This window comes from Lactuca sativa, chromosome 3 (genome assembly GCF_002870075.4).
Source record: "Lactuca sativa cultivar Salinas chromosome 3, Lsat_Salinas_v11, whole genome shotgun sequence".
In the NCBI taxonomy this organism is placed as follows: domain Eukaryota; kingdom Viridiplantae; phylum Streptophyta; class Magnoliopsida; order Asterales; family Asteraceae; genus Lactuca; species Lactuca sativa.
Genome location: NC_056625.2, coordinates 312,406,533 through 312,422,607, shown reverse-complemented (window position 1 = coordinate 312,422,607; position 16,075 = coordinate 312,406,533).

Below are 16,075 nucleotides of genomic sequence, written 5' to 3'. Positions count from 1 at the left end.
CGAGTCAGTCGGTGAGTCGGTCTAAATTGAACCATGAAATCTCAAAATTACTTCAAGGGTTTTGTCCAGGGACATGTTTATAAGGTATTAGGGTAAGAATAGTCATGCAAAACGACATAATTCATGAAAAATCGAAACCCTAGAAATTCACTATTCTTTAAAATCGGGTTTTCTATGAAATTACTACCCTAGATCATCTTAAAATCATGCTTTTAACAGAAAATAGGAAGAAATTAGTTACCTTTCGTGATAGAACTTAAAAAAATTTGAAGAACAATGGAAGAAGATGATGAATGCTTGAGAGAAAGAGTTGGAGAGAGGCGCACGACGAGTGTGTTGTGAAAAAGAAACTGATTTCATTAGGGTTAAAACCCTAGTTACCGGTTGTAAAAGTAATTTCATTATTTTTTTTTTCTGTAAATAATACCGACTCGTCGAGTTAGGGTCAGACTCGGCGAGTCTGGTCGTGATGTTATTTTTTCTGAAATCTCAATGGACTCGTCGAGTCATGGTCAGACTCGGCGAGTCTCTTGCAAACAATTCAAAAATTATATAATTTTTGTCATTTATTTAGAAAAGAAAATTTATTTCACCCCACACTTAGTCCATATGCACTCTCAAGCAGACATGTCCGATGATTTGGAAGATTAAAATTCTAAAAACGAAAAAATTCAAACAAAACTAAAAAGGTAAAAGAAAACAAACTCTAAATAACGGGTTGCCTCCCGCCAAGCGCTTCTTTTTAAGGAGTCGTTAGTTGGACTCCTTCCCGTCTACGTCTCATCACCTTCTAGCATCGGGAATGCATGCCTAATCTTTTGTGGTTTGTACTTCGTTTTGTAAGCGTGAATCTTCTTTTTGTAAGCCCATTTTGATTCCTCTCTCTTCTTTTTTACAGCATCATCCTCAGCTGCATGGGCTTCTCTACTCCTCTTTTTCTTCTTCACCCCATTCTTTTTCACCTTCTCTTGCACTTCCTTTTCTTCAAACTTAATTACTTCGTATTTTGTGAAAGTTCGTGCTCTAGGTTTGGTAATGAATGGTTGATCAGCCTCCACTCTCCTATCCTTTGCCTTCTCCTCTTTTCTGTGCTTACCCTATCTTCAAGCGGAATTGCATCAAGACATGCTATATGGGCGTGTTGAACTTCCGTATCGATTTCTCGTTCTGCTGTTTGTTCTTCTAAAGAATCATGAAAAATATGATGGGTTTTAGCCATAAGAACTTTCCTATGTGCGCATGCAAAACCCTAATGCTTGGACCTAGGCTTTCTAATAAAAAATGCTTTGAATCCAAGACTTCTAATGACTATTTAGGTGTAATAACAATATTGAAACAGATCTAGAATCATACCTTTGAATTCCTTGATGACCTTGTTGTCTTGGAGCTTCTAGAGTCACAATTGTCACTCCTCTAATGGCTTACAAACACCAATAGCAAGGAAGATGATTTGGGAGAGAGGAGAGGGGAGGAAATCGGCCATGGTTCTCTTACTTTTTGTGAAGTGCCGATTTCCCTTAGCCATGGGGTCTATTTATACTTGTAGACTCCTTAAGGGTTACAACCTAAACCCTAATTGGATAATATTCTCTTAAGGCTATCAAAATCCTTTCCATAGATAAGTCTTGGACGATTTTGAAGCTATCCTAGCTTCTAGAATCCGTCCCTTGTATATCTATATGGATTTACAGTCTAAAGCTTAACTATCAAACAATTGACAGTTTATACCCTCTTATTTAATTAATCTCTTTAAGTCACCAAATTAATTCTAATTAATTCTATGACTTATATTAATCAAATAACAATATATTATTCTCATAATATATTAATAATATTTACTCTCTCTTAACAAATCATCCTATCAAGTTGCTATGGTGAAGGCAACCCAAAAGGACCATGCACAACCGGGTCAAATACTTGCCTAATATAGTTGCAGCCTTAGACACTATTCCAACAAAATATCCAAGTCCAGAATATGCATAGAACTAGAAACAAGCAGATCTAAGTCGTCCAAGTTGTTGGCAATTTCGACTGGACTCGTCGAGTCCAGTAAAGTGACTCGGCGAGTCGGATCGTATTTCATTATTTCCTGGGTGTTTTCTGAGTCGGCTCCTTCCAGTAGCTTTTCTATCTCCTCCAAGTCCTTGTTAACATCTCCATCCTCTCTAGAAGTTAGCAAAAACTTGATTGGATCTTCTTATTGCAAAAGTTCAAGTTCTTTTTGTAGTATCTCATCATCCAAATGGATAGATGAGATCTCTTCTTTTCTTTCCTCTTCTTGCTTGGCTTCTGGTACAACTCTAAATATTGCAGACTCGTCACCTACCCTCAACGTTAGTGTAGACTCACATACATCAATTAAAGCACATGCGATGTTTAAAAATGATCTCCCCAGAATAATCGGAATTTCGGGGTCTTCTTCCATGTCAATCACCACAAAGTCTACTGGGAATATGAACTTGTCGACGTTAATAAGAAGATCCTCACAAACGCCTCGTGGATGAGTTGTTGTCTTGTCTGCCAAATGGATCTTCATATTTACCGGTCTTGGCTCCGGTAAATTCAACTTCTTAAAGAAAGAGAAAGGCATCAGATTGATGCTTGCACCCGAGTCGGTCAACGCTTGAGTGACAAATGTATTTCCAAGCTGGCACGAAATTATAATACTCCCCGGATCGCCCTTCTTTTCGGGTAGCTCACTCAATATTATCTCCGCGACTTCAACCAAGTCTTTCCTAGCAGCAAAGAGACCTTTTAGTAAGTTGAAGTACTTGGGTGTTGTGAGCATCGTTTCTATAAATGGCACATTGACTTGGAGGGCTTTAACATGCTTCATAAAGGCTCTATAAGCTTCAACTTTTTCCACAGGCATGGCTTTGATTGGGAAGGGCAGAGGGGGATTATATGGCTTTAAGGGGATGACAGTTTTGTCATTTACGCATGGACTCGTTGAGTCCATTAGAGGGACTCGGCGAGTCAGGTCGGGTTTAGCTGGAGCCGACTCTTCTGCCTTTTCTGTCTTCCTCTTGGAGATCCTCTGTGCATGTGTGTAAATTTCTTCATTGCTGGAGGTCACTGCACTTACATTCTCCATTCTCGGATTGGCTTCGGTATTACTTGAAAGTTGACCCGGTCTTCTTTCATTCACTTGATGCGCAAGCTGTCCCAGCTGTTTCTCAATGTTGAGAATGGATGCCTGCTGATTCCTTAGCATATTTCTGGTCTCGTGTATTGCAGCATCGTGATCATTATATCTCTTTTCGGACGCGACTGTGAATCTAGTGAACAATTCTTCTAAATCGGCTTTCTTTTCCACCACCGGTTCTTCCTTTTGATAAAATCCCCTCTCCTTCTATTTGTATTTCTCCTCCTTGTCCTTCTTGTATTCTTCGTATGGGAGCCATTCCTTCTTCGGTTTCCGCCAATTTTCGTCGTATCGATCGCCACTTGAATAGAATACTTGAGCCCTTTTGTTTCCATTCTCATCCAAATCACAATCCTTTGTGAGATGGGGCCCTCTAGAATTTTCACATCCAAATCACAATCCAATTTTCGTCGTATCGATCGCCACTTGAATAGAATTTTCCATTGTTTGATCCATTTTTGTCATTCTTCTATCTAGACTATCGAGCTTAGCTATCACCGCTGCCATGCTATCATTTTTCGAGTTTCCTACCCCCCGACTTACTTCGTTTCTTGGATTGTGGTATTCTCTAGAGTGCTTAGAGAATTCTTCAATTAACTCCTTGATTACCGGGGGCGCCTTCTTCGTGAGCGGGCCTTGAGAATCGAGCAATTGGCTTGTGGTGACATTGACTCCATCATAGAAAATGGAGTCCTCTTGTTGGCTATTAAGGTCATGATGTGGGAAATTTCTAAGCAAACTCTTGTACCTTTCCCAAGCTTCATAAAGAGATTTCCGGGTTGTTTCTTGAAGTTGGCAATGGCTTTCTTTAGCTTGGCTATTTTGGAGGGCAGGCAAAAGTGGTCTATGAACTCTTCTTTCATCTTGTCCCATGTGGTGACCGATCCGGGAGGAAATGACTTTAGCCAATCCTTTGCAGCTCCTTTGAACGTGACTGGAAGCATGTGAAGAAGCTGGGTCTCGCGGGGAACATTCGGTACATTGAAGTAGTCAGCCACATCATTCACTTCGTCCAAGTGCTTGTAGGCGTCTTCGTGATCCTTCCCATAAAATGGAATCTCCTTAAGTTGAGCGAGAATATGGCCTTTTAGTTCGAAAGTAGCGGTCGCGGGAATTGCGGGCTTCACAAGTCCCGGGCCGGTGTCATCGCGCATCCTCTTCTTCCATTCCCCCATGGGTACTTCATCGATATTAGCCATAGTGATAGCTAAATCGTCTTCAAATTCGGAGTCGTGTTCGTATGTGGGTTCTTCTTCTTCCTCGGTCTCGTACTCGATATCTTCTTGAATTGGGTTTTCGATTGTCAAAGAGGCACTGGATGCTCCGGATTTGCTGCTCCTCTTCTTGCTGAAAACGAACTTTAGGTTTTTGAGTGGTGAGTTCTTTGAAGAAGCGGATTCTCCAACGGCTTTGCCTTTGCTCCTCCTTAGTGCGGATTCCGGGTCTTCAAGAGGAGGGACCAGAGGTGTATCAGATCCTCGGGTCATGAAACAACTGTAATCAAAACAAAAAACACGTAAAAAGAACAAAAATAAAATGTAAAATTAAAACTGTAACAGCGATGTACTCGCCGAGTCGGTACGAATGCACTCGGCGAGTTCTAGGCAAAAACAGAAAAAATTTTCTAGTTACTTCTAAAAATGGAATTTTATTAAAACTAATTCTACTTACTGAATTACCTTTTAAATAACTTTGTGTAAGATAAATCCCACACAAAGGATTGATTAAATTAGAATTTAATGTTAATTTTAGAACCGTTCCCCGACAACGGCGCCAAAAACTTGATGTGTGCAAACTCACTTAGTTTTAAACCTACTTTTAATTGTAAATTAACACACAAAGGCAGTGAACCTATCAATTGTGGTATAGTTGGATAAGTAGGGTATCGAACACAGGGAAACGCATTGATAGTATGGAAACGCATCGGTAACTCGATGTAATAAAACGTGTTGTTGTGTATGATTCAATAAATAGTTAGTACAAGCATATAAGTCGAAGTTTATCTGTTCCCTTTATCCTAAGAGGATTGAAAGTGATATCTTAGGCCCCTCGATGATTTTGTTTTGACTTATGTGTCGGGCCTGGTCAGAACTAAATTGATGAGTTCAATTATGTTCTATGTCAGACAAATCGGAAATCGGGAAACAAACTGCAGGACAATATGTATGACTATGTTCCATGTATTTGTCCGCATGATATGTTGTAGAACAGAGGATTATATGATCACTTATCTAATGGACGCAACAGAGTATGACATCAGATTTTTGAGAGCTATGATTGCTAATCGGATTTCAAGTTACATTGGCAATTATATTTGTTAGAATTATCCAAGTGGGAGACTGTTGGATTAGGTGTCTAAGCCCATAACTATAAGTGGTATGTACTTGACCCGATAATAGCATGGTCCATTTCGGGTTGCCTTCACCAGAACAATTTGATAGATGGATATTTGAGTAAGAGATTATTTAATTAGTATTGATAAAGAATTAATTAAGAATTAATTTAGTGATCAAAAGAGACTAATTAAATTGATACATATGAGTTGGGCTATTGATCCATGGTTTGATTTGTGATGGGCTTATGGGTTAATCCATGAAGTATTTATCCAAATCAAATGGATGGATCATGGGCTAATGTGTATGGATTAGGGTTACACATGACCCCTTGATATTCTACACACACAAACACACACACACACACACACACACATATATATATATATATATATATATATATATGTTGTGTTAAGCCCTAAAATCGACCACTACTTGCATTCCAAGAAGAGAAATTGGTTTTTAGTCTCCTTAGATATTAATACAAGGAAAACCTTTAGTGTACCCTCAAAACAAGAGTTGACCAAAAGTCGACGCCTAAGGTCAACAGTCCACATTCCCATCAGTTCAGCCTCACGTCGTTACTTATTCTCTAGTCATGTCATGAGAATGGACTCGAACCGACCCCACTTAGGTTGTCAACTCAGTCACAACTCATCCAACCAGATTCCTCAGATCGGGACAACCACATTTTTCACGCCATGAGATTCCCATTTCTCACGTTGTGAGATCTGTTATCACCAACTTTGAGCATTAAGCTCTTAATCCGTTAATACATTCATGGGGACTTTCACGAGGACATCCTCGACCCTAAGGACTATAAAAATCGTAGTTTTTCAGTCATGCATATCCAATGCATGACTTAGAGACTAACTAGGTGAAAAGAAAGGTAATAAGATCAAGACTCGTGCTTGGAGTCTAAAATCAACACCCAAACTCAGATCCAAACCCTCATATACAGAAGATGTCTCAATGATCCATAAATTTGACAACTTTATGGATCACATGCATGCTACACCACCTAACCATGCAAGGAAAGCTCCCAAAATCTAGATCTAGCATGCAAGAGGCAAAAAGGTAAGAGCTTTATGACTTACAGAGGTCCAAAAGTTCAGTAAAACCAACAGGTAGAAGCTAAATTACCAAAATGAAGCACCGCAAGAGTCCTCTTCCACTTCAATGGACCAAAAAACACCAAATAAGCTCTTCAAGGTCACCAAAAATGGCCAAAGGTCCCAAGGAGGTCGATCTAGGGTTTTCAGGAGGCTAGAGAGTGGGAGTGATAAGGATCGACAATCTAAACTCTCATTCCATTAAATACTCTAAAATTAGGGTTTCGGGTCATCAGGCCTTGCTCACGTTGTGAGGCCTCATGCTCACGTCGTGACGTTCAAGAATGCAGGTCAAATGGTCAATAGTCACTCACGTCATGACCACTATGGCTCACGTCGTGATACCTCCTCCCAAAATGGAAGAATTCAATAATTTAAGTACCTCAAGGATCTGGATGCTACATGCATGATCTATTGAGCATGTTGAAATAATACGAGAAGAACAAATAATTTAACTGTATTGTTCTTCATATGTGAATCTATAGGTTAACAAACGCACATAAAAATATATTTATGGTGTATAAATTTATTATTTATCAACTAAAAGTTAATAATGAAATAATACTTTTTTATTATTAATTGGTCAAATGTAGAATAAATTAATCAGCATTTCATTTGTTATAAATTAAGTAAAAGGTTATTGGATTAACGTCATTTCAATAACTAAAAATTAGTTACTGGGTATGGACTTTTATATTTAGTTGTTATGAAAGGCTTGAAAATAATCTCAATAATTAAATATAAAAGGAAGTATGGATGAGAACTAGACCCGTCGGAACCAAATCGAAGTGGAGCCATAACTATTTTGGAATGGAAGAGGTTCATTTGTTCGGTTCTCGGATCTCAATTTTTATTTTTATTTTTGAGGTTCTGGTTATGTTTGATCTGGTTTCGGTTCTAGATAATTAGGAGTGAGCAAAATACTCAATGGAATCGAATCGAAATTGAAACCAAACCAAAATTTGAGTTGATTAGGAACTAAGTATGTAATGTAGTTTGGTTTCTTGGTTCTTCCATATCTATTAATTCAGTTCTTGTTTTTTGATTTGGTCCAATTCCGTTATTGATCTCATACTAAAAGGAATCTTTTCATGTCATAATTGATAACTAAAAGGAAACCACCAAAACCTTAAATGTCTTCCTGTATACCTGAAAGAGGCGTTATCTAGTCTTTTTCTGTCTCCCTCTCTTTCTCCTCTACATCAATCTCAAGCAAGGAACATAAAAGTACCTATGTTTTACTTGTTGGTATTCTAAAAAATGTTTATTCCTACTTCGTATGGATCAACCATAGAAGCTACCTACTTTGGTGTATGTTCTTTGACATTTGTGAACTGATGTATTTCTAACATCTTATGGTTGTAAACTATTGATCGAGTTATATTCTAAATTGAACATTGGTTCTAAAAGATTAAAAATTTTAAATTGTATTTAGTCTCTATCGTTATGATTATTAAACTATGTTGTAATCACCAATTCCCAAAACATCATACACACAATTAAAAATTAGTTGGTAGGTAACGGTCACCAATTGTATTACAAGTGAAAATCTTAGAGCATGTTAAACCAAGCTTGAAAAATGAGTTTTTTAACTTATTACCGGTTCCACACCGGAATAAGTTAAAAAGAGTGTTTGGGTAAGGACCTTTTTAAAAACAACTTATAACTTTTTGAAACCTCAAATAAGTCATATACTGCTTACTTATCAAAACTACTTATTTCACCCATTAAAGAAATTAACCAATATACCCTTAACCTAATAATCCTTATACACGGACATAAATCACAGACGCCTCCATCGCTTCTGTTGTTGATCCATACCCTGCTCCATCGTTGCTATCGTTGTTGATCCCTCACATGTTCTCGCCATTACACATCTCCTTGCCACCGAAGATCATTGCAGCCCACAACAAGGTTTGTTTTTTTTCCTTTCTCTTTCTGCATTCATTCGTGTTTGTGCTGCTATCGATTTTTCCTTCATGTCGATTGTGTTGCTATCGCTTTTCCCTTCATGTCGATTATGTTGTTGTCGATTATATTCTATTCCTTGCTGTTGATTTTTTAGTTCTCTACTTTCGAATTCCTGGTTGTCAATTTCCTTGCTGATTTGAATTGGAACTCAATTTTTTTTGGATTTTGTGGTACCCTTTTTCTCGTATCTGATCAGAATTTGCACTGTTGTCATTTTTTCTATTTGAAGGTGTTGTTTACCTTAGAATATGAATTCATAACTGATTTTGAATGTTAAATAAAATTTTGAATGAACCAATTTTGAATTTGTAGTTTACCTTTGAATGTGAAAACAGATTTTGAATGAAATACCTTTGAATGTGTAGTTTACCTTTGAGTGTGAAATCAGATTTTGAATGAAATACCTTTGAATGTGTAGTTTACCTTTCAAATTCTTAAGATGCTTATATAATAACTTAAATGTAATTAAGGTTATTGACACCAACATTGTTAATCTTATTGATGGTGAAACTTCAAAAATTAAGCTTAAGCCTAAACTTATTTTGGATAATCATACATTTATGGTCTCTCCTGATGAGTGTATGAATGAGGAATTAAAAGGGAATAGAGCAAGTAGGAGTTTCTATAAGAGCGGGTGGGAAAATATACTGAAAAATGTTTACAAAAGGACGGGAAAAAGATTGGAAATAAAGAAACTCTCTAAACAAATGGGACGCTATGCGGAAAGAATGGAAGATATATGATCGTTTATGTAACACCCGCGATTCGGGCTAGTCAATTTAGAGACGATAAGCGTCAAAAAATGACTTTTTGATAGAAGATTATTTAGAATAAATAATCTTAACTAAGTTATAGTATATGTCACAAGGGTTCCATACAGATAAATATCACTGAAATCCGAGTTATAACGAAGAAGTTATGACCTATCGAAGTTCCACGACAAAACCGGTAGGACACTGTGTGACGTAAAATGTGAGTTTACAATAAATTACTCTTTAGCCTTAGTGATCTAAACGAAATTCATAGTATATGTTAAACCGAGAGGGTGCATAAAAAGAACGTCTAAATTTGACTTCGTATGAGGAAGTTATGATTTAGCATAATAGTGCATAACCTGAAATTCGAATTTCAGATCGACCAATTTTTAGCCGAAACAACCTAAACGAGAATCGAAGATCTCGTTAATAGGAGCTCAGTGATAAAAAGATAGATGAAAACGGACCTCGAATGACAAAGTTATGAATTTTTAACGGACTTTACCTGCCTAGGCTTGTTAAAATATAACTTTGAAAATAAAGTGAAAATTAGCAACAGAGTCTAAACGAAAGTTGTAGAGTACGTCTCCACCTACGTGTGGATAGAAATAACGTCGAAAATGGAGCTCGTATGTAAAAGTTACAGAATTTAGAATTCGGGATGGACTCTTACGAGGGTATAGGGTACGCCCCGCATACATAGCCTGTACGCCCCGCAGTCTCGCAATACTAGGCTCCGGATCGTCCGTATCATCCCATCCGAAGGTTGACACATGCCCCCTACTACGCCTAGCGTAACCTTGTATGCCCTGCGTACCGAAGTACGCCCAGCGTACCTGCGAGTGTACGCCCAACGTAACCGCATATTTGAGCCCATAAAAGGGATGTGAGGGCTGCCTCTTTTACTCACTCCTTGACCCTCCTCTCTCTCTCTCTCTAACCTCTCTCTAAACCTCGCCCAACCTCTAGTAACTTCTAGGTGCTAGAGGAAAGCCCCGGAGTGCAAGAAGGCTCTGAAAAAAAGAGATTTTCAGCTAGGAAGTTCTGCCCCCGCAGAGCCCGGTTCCAAGCCAAACCTCCCGGTAAGTGAGTTATGCTTACCTTACTTTAAGTATAGCTTATGTATAACTTTATTATCATTATTATGAACTTATAAACAGTATATATATTATAAAATATAATATATAAAGTGTTATTATAATATCTTTTAAGTACTCGCGGTATAGGGAATCTCGTTTGAAAGGCCGCATAGGGCTGTTAGATTTCAGAAGTGCTATAATGCCAAAATGGTCCTGCCCTCCGGTGTTTGATGTCTAGTTCCTGTCTGTACGTAGTGGTTGAAAATTATTGTTTAACACTTATAAAACAATATCGCTCGTAAAAAGTCGCTATAAATATTATACCAAAATCTAGTGGTAATAATACTAGGTTTCGTCGAAGGAAATGATTGTTAGAAGCGAAGCGTTGTCCGAATTTCAATTCATCACTTTCAAAAAGTGGGTGAATAGTCACTTTAATCTTACACATAGATATGAAGTATTTAATATAAATTATGTGCTATGTGTGCATATTATCTGTGTTCTTGATATCTATGTTGGATGAATGATTTATACATGTTTTAAATGATTTATACTGTATATATGTATTTTATATCTATGAATATGTTGGGTAAAACATGGGTAGATGAATGATGAGGGGTGAAAGCTGATATAGATGAACATTGGCAGTTATGGACTTAGTGCCCTATAGATGAACATTAACAGTTGTGGACTTAGTGCCCTATAGATAGACATTGGCAGTTGCGCCACAACCTGTAGATGTTTTTGAACTACGATGTACTCTAAACATCCTAGTAGTTGCATCTAAAGGATAGTATCGGCAGTTGCGACTAATAGAGAACATCATAACGCTGACAGCCATGTTTAAAGGATAGTATCAACAGCTGCACCTAATAGAGAACGTCATAATCCTGGCAGCTACGCCTGAATGATAATATTTGTAGTTGTGCCTAATAGATAACATTGGCAACTGTGTCATAGGCGATGATGGACTTCGTGCCTATTCCTAAGGAGAATCCTTAGGAATGAATGAGTTAATGATAGATGATTCTTAGGGTAGATCCTTAAGAAATAAAGAAGATAATGGGGATGGGTAATTTGGTTAATTGGTTGATGATGAAACATAATAACTTTATTATTGTGGGTTGAAAACCCTATGTAGTCACCAGGTTTCCTAGCCTGACCCACTCGGTTTTTTTGTATCACAGGTGTTGATACGAAGCTACATTACACTGAGAGATTAAAGGAGATGTAAATCACTAGTGAAATGAATGTAAGGTCTGTTTATGCTTATTTTTCTGTATTGACGATGACATCCCAAAGTTTTAATATAAACAAAATACATTTCTTTGGAAATGCTTTGATAATATATTTATCATGTTTTTCTGGGAACAAAGTCCACAACATATTTCTTTAAAATGAATACTCTGATTTTTGAATAAGCATATATAAATTTTTAAAATGAGTGTGAATTTGGGGATGTCACAGTTGGTATCAGAGGATTAGTTTAAGTGAACTAGGAATAAGGATTTATTTCTATACTTAAACTTAGAATGCTAAGAGATTATTGTGAGTTGAGTGTGTCTAATATATTTTAGGTAGTACACCTGAATAGACACAAGCACTAGCTTAATTAGGGAAGATGCTTAAAATTCTTTTATGTGCTAAATGATTTGTGATGCTTTATGATGTTATCGTTTGATCGGATCTATGGTTTGTTGCCAACCGGATCTGGAAACTTTATATATTCAGATTTCTAAACGTTTAATTACGGTATTAGAACTAGCATGTAACTTTTTGAAAAGATAAGAAGATTTATATGTCTACGTAAATAAAGATTTCCTATCTAAATTCTCATCACTGCACACCGAATGTCTGATTTGGTGTATAGATCGACATGGCAAAAACCCGAAGCGAATTCAGAAACGCTAATGGAAGTTTTAATCAATGGCCTGTGATTGAGCTTTCACCAGTAGTAGCAGCCGCACCTGAGCCAATCACGATGGCAGGAGTGTAAGAGATGATCCAAATGATGTTGGATCATCAGATGGAGGAATAAAGGTGTCACTTCAAAAAAATAGGGATGAGCATAATATGCCTATTGAACAACCCGAGCTGAACTTTAAGCAATCTGATGAAGGGAACTATAGTCAGACTGTCAGTCAAGCTGAACCAAGAGTGGGTAAGAGATACCACCTCAACGCAAGGAATGATAGACATGGATGCAAGTACAATTCATGGCATCTAAGCCACTGAGACTTTTTGGAAGCCCAAGACCGGTCGAAGTTATAGATTGGATCTCCGAGATGGAGATGATGTTTGAAAGTTGCGACTGCAGCAAAAAACAGAAGACCGCTCTCGCAGTTACACTGTTAAAGACTGGGGTATTAAGTTGGTGGAAGCTACTAGTTGATACTATGCCAAAGAGGCAAGCTAGCAAGATGTCTTGGGAAGACTTTTTGGTGCAACTGAAAATGTAGTACTGCTCTGAGCAGGATATGCTGGAGATCAACAATGAATTTCAGAACCTAAAGAATGGAAGAATGAGTGTCACCAAGTATGTTGCAAGTTTTACGGAGAAGATGAAGCTTGTTCCTCACCTAGTTCTGACTGAACTCTCCAAGGTCAACAAGTTCGCTAATGGATTTCCAATGGACTTTGGTCCGATGGTCAAGCAAGCGACCACTTTAAAAGTTGCCGTCTAGGCAGCCAGAAATGTTGAGACCCAGATAAAGGAAAAGGGTCTGGAGAGAGTTGAGGTTGGCGAAATAAGGAAGTTTGACGGATCTTCAAGTTCTAACAAGATCAAATTAACGAAGTCTAGAGGAGGAGGAGGAGGAGGAGGAGGTGAAGCAAGATGGTGCGATAAGTGAGAAGAAACACTTTGGAAAATATGGCGAAGTGTCACACACCAAAACCGACGGCGGAAACGTTCCGGGGTGGTGGACGTCATGCGTAGTATCACAACCAATGTACATAGCAAGCATAGTAAACACAACCGTTACATTACATAAGAACATTTACATTTGTTTGAAAGTAAGGAAATACATGTTTTATATATATATATATATATATATATATATATATATATATATATATACACACACACACACACACATCAGTTTGAACAAAAGTATAGACGAGACTTCTATATGCACCATCTTCTCCAAAAGTAAGCGAGGTACCTGTCTAACGTGAACCTGAGAATACAAGCAGTTTTAGAAATATCGGCATAAAGCTGGTGAGTTCATAAGCGGTTTGTTTCTGGTATAAGAATAAGTTCCCTTTGGTTTTATGAAAAGTTGTTTCCCAAGAAAATCCCATATTTTCTTATAAAAGTAGTTTAGTTATTCATTTGTTAAACAGCCTGTTCATGAAAAGTAAATTTATCCTAGGAAAAACCCTTATTTTCCTTAAAAATTGGTGGTTGGTTATCAATCCGGAATGAAGTGTACAAGTATCTACCATACTTGTATTGTTAAGTGAAGTTTCCTTGAACGCTTGGTTATCCTTGAAAAGTACATTAGTTTTAACACGTATATAAAACTAATAAGTAGGTAGTGAATTAATTCCTAAGGGTATCACTGATACTCTCTAGTAATCAAAACAGTTATTACTTTGAGGTTAGTTCACTATGTTCATTATTACTTAAAAGTAAATCTCCATTATCTAAGTTGCGAGTTCCATAACCATACAATAAACTAGATATGGCACATAACGGGGCCAATATCGTTTTATGACCTTGTCACCCGTAGACCTGCCGGTCCCACTGTAGCTAGCAGCAAGGTGCGGGATAGTCAGCCCCGTATAGATCTATACAAAGAAGTCACGTTCTCCCTCCAGGAGATTCTGGTTACAGGGGTAGTCCTACACTCTTGTACCCGTGGAGTGTTACCAAGGACGTGTCTGCAATCTTAAGAATAACGAATTTACTAGTAATAATATGGAAATTCTCGTTTTATGAATGGTATGAATCCTTGGTAAAATATAAAATATAACATTTTATGATAAGATTCATAAGTTCCTTTGTTTTAGTCTTGAAAACTAACTCAACAGTTAATTTCATAGTTGATTGGTAAAACGGTTTTCTGTGTTAAAAGCATGACGAACATGTAAACATTTCATACGAAATAAGAAGTTTTGAGTACAAATTCCCTTGTACTTTTGCTTGTATTCCCCCCTGAAAACATGAAAAACATGGAAAAAGGTGTAGGGGTATGAACTCACTAGACGAGGATGTACTGGGTAGGACTCTAGGTGTCAATTTAGGACTTAAACACACGTGAGGGTCCTATGTAACATGAAGTGATACATAATTGTATCTAATTAGACATTCAACCACCAATTAAGTAAGATAATACACTCCGATGCGCGAAAACACTTTATCTCAAGTGTTGGAAGTGATACGGGTTGCATCTAAGGAGTGTAGGGCCTTGATAAGGAGTTTACTCTTCAAGTGTAAACCCTTAGGGGTGTTTACGGCCCAAAGACGATATCCCCATGAGTTTACGGCCGTAAACTCATGGGTGGGGTGTTTTTGGGTGCTCAATGGTCTCATACTTCACAAGGAAGGGTTCTAGGGTTGATTCAAGGGCTTAGGAAGTGATCGGGACTTGAAATGACCTTGGAAATGGGGTTTACGGTTCTTGAAGGACCCTTGGTGAGTTTACTGCCATAAACACATGGGTTTACGTCCGTAAACTCATGTGTGGCTCATTTTTGAATGATTTGGTGCATTACATGAAGGGATACAAGGTTCTAGGCACTTATGTAAGCTTTTGGAGGTGTTTAAGGGCATTTTGACACCTTAAAAAGGTGTTTACGGTTCATGAATGTTCATGGACCGTAAACTCATGTTTACACCCATAGTGACATGATTTTGGGGTTCTAAGTTCATGCATGCAAGTTTCTAAGTCCTAGATAAGCATTAGAAGGGTTTTGGGGCTTCAAAACCCCCTTATGGGAGTTTACGGTTTTGGGAAGTGTTCCCCAACCATAAACACAAGTTTTTGAGGTATTTAGATGATTCAACCACGAATATGCATGAATACAAAGCAAAACAACAAGCTAGGAAGGATTACTTACGATTTTGGAGCTTAAATGAGGTGTTTCTTGACCAAAACCGACTTGTAGAGAGAGAGAGTAGAGAGAGAAAGTTATAAGGAGGTGTGAAAAGGCTCAAATGAAGGCCACTCAACCGTTATATAGGGTTTGAGTTTGTGGACAGGTGGGGATCCACCCAATCCCGACATTAAACGGAGCTTATGGTCGTACCCGATTAAATGGCCGTAACCCGACTTGGTCGTAAACTAGAAACTTTCCAAAGGATTATCGAGGGTGTTTCACATGATTTTATTTCATTCCGAAACTTAAGAAATCATAATAAAAATCTTAATTGATTTGCCTAACCCAAAAGTTAATAGAAAATTTCAATAAAAATAAATTTTATTAACGGAAATGGGTTATAGTGACGGAATAAATTTCGGGTTGTCACATGAAGAGGTGACATGTTTCAAGTATGGAAAGTTTGGGCATTACAGAAATGAGTGTACATTCAACAAAAGGGTGTGTTACCGATGTACTGATGAAGGGAACTTCAAGCAAAATTGCCTAAAGAGGGAAGGAGCTACAACGCCAAATGCGCCGCCAAAGCCAAAGGCAAGAGCATTCTAAATGATCCTCGACAAAGCAGGTGACAATG